This window comes from Fulmarus glacialis, unplaced genomic scaffold (genome assembly GCF_000690835.1).
Source record: "Fulmarus glacialis isolate BGI_N327 unplaced genomic scaffold, ASM69083v1 scaffold12230, whole genome shotgun sequence".
NCBI lineage: Eukaryota > Metazoa > Chordata > Aves > Procellariiformes > Procellariidae > Fulmarus > Fulmarus glacialis.
The window spans coordinates 23904-24509 of record NW_009187163.1 but is presented as its reverse complement, the minus strand read 5'-3'; the positions used below and the strand labels follow the sequence as shown (position 1 = coordinate 24509).

At 43.2% G+C, this 606-nt stretch overlaps 1 protein-coding gene across 4 annotated transcripts in view; it reads left to right on the top strand.

Moving 5' to 3' along the window:
- Positions 1–606, top strand: part of CELF1 (CUGBP, Elav-like family member 1) — a 44981-nt gene that overhangs the window by 36532 nt on the left and 7843 nt on the right. The window lies entirely within an intron of this gene.

The window sequence follows — 606 nt, the reverse complement described above, 5'->3', positions numbered from 1 at the left end:
ACCACTCAGCTTGGTGTCATCTGCAAACTTGCTGAGCGTGCACTCGATCCACTATCTATGTCGTTGATGAAGATATTAAACAGTACTGGTCCCAGTACGGACCCCTGAGGGACACCACTCGTCACCGACCTCCATCTGGACATTGAGCTGTTGACTGCTAGCTTTCAGTTAACTGCTAAAGTCTGTGATGCCAAAAGAGCAAAGAATGTATTCTTCCTTAGCTTGTGTAGTAGGAGGCTGTGCATGTGGACTGAAAGATTCGTGGTTTTATTTTCCTCACTTTGAAACCCCAGTGCAAGCAGTTGTAGCATTTTTGTAGTGCTGTAAGCTCTAGTGACTATTTTGATAGATGGAGATTTCTTATGATGGAATAGGAGAGGTGAGCCTTTCTCTATGGTTTGATAGCTTTGTGCCTACGTAACATCCTGTATTTTTTAGTATTTGAGCCAAAAGATGTGGACAATCTGATGCTTTGTGAGTACTGAGCTGAGCATCAGACTGTAATATCTGCACATGGAATGATCTCCCCAGGTAGTGATACCAGCCATTGACTGGAGTTATTTAAAATGGGTTCCTTCAAAACCCTGGAGAAGTTTGAGGATGCTA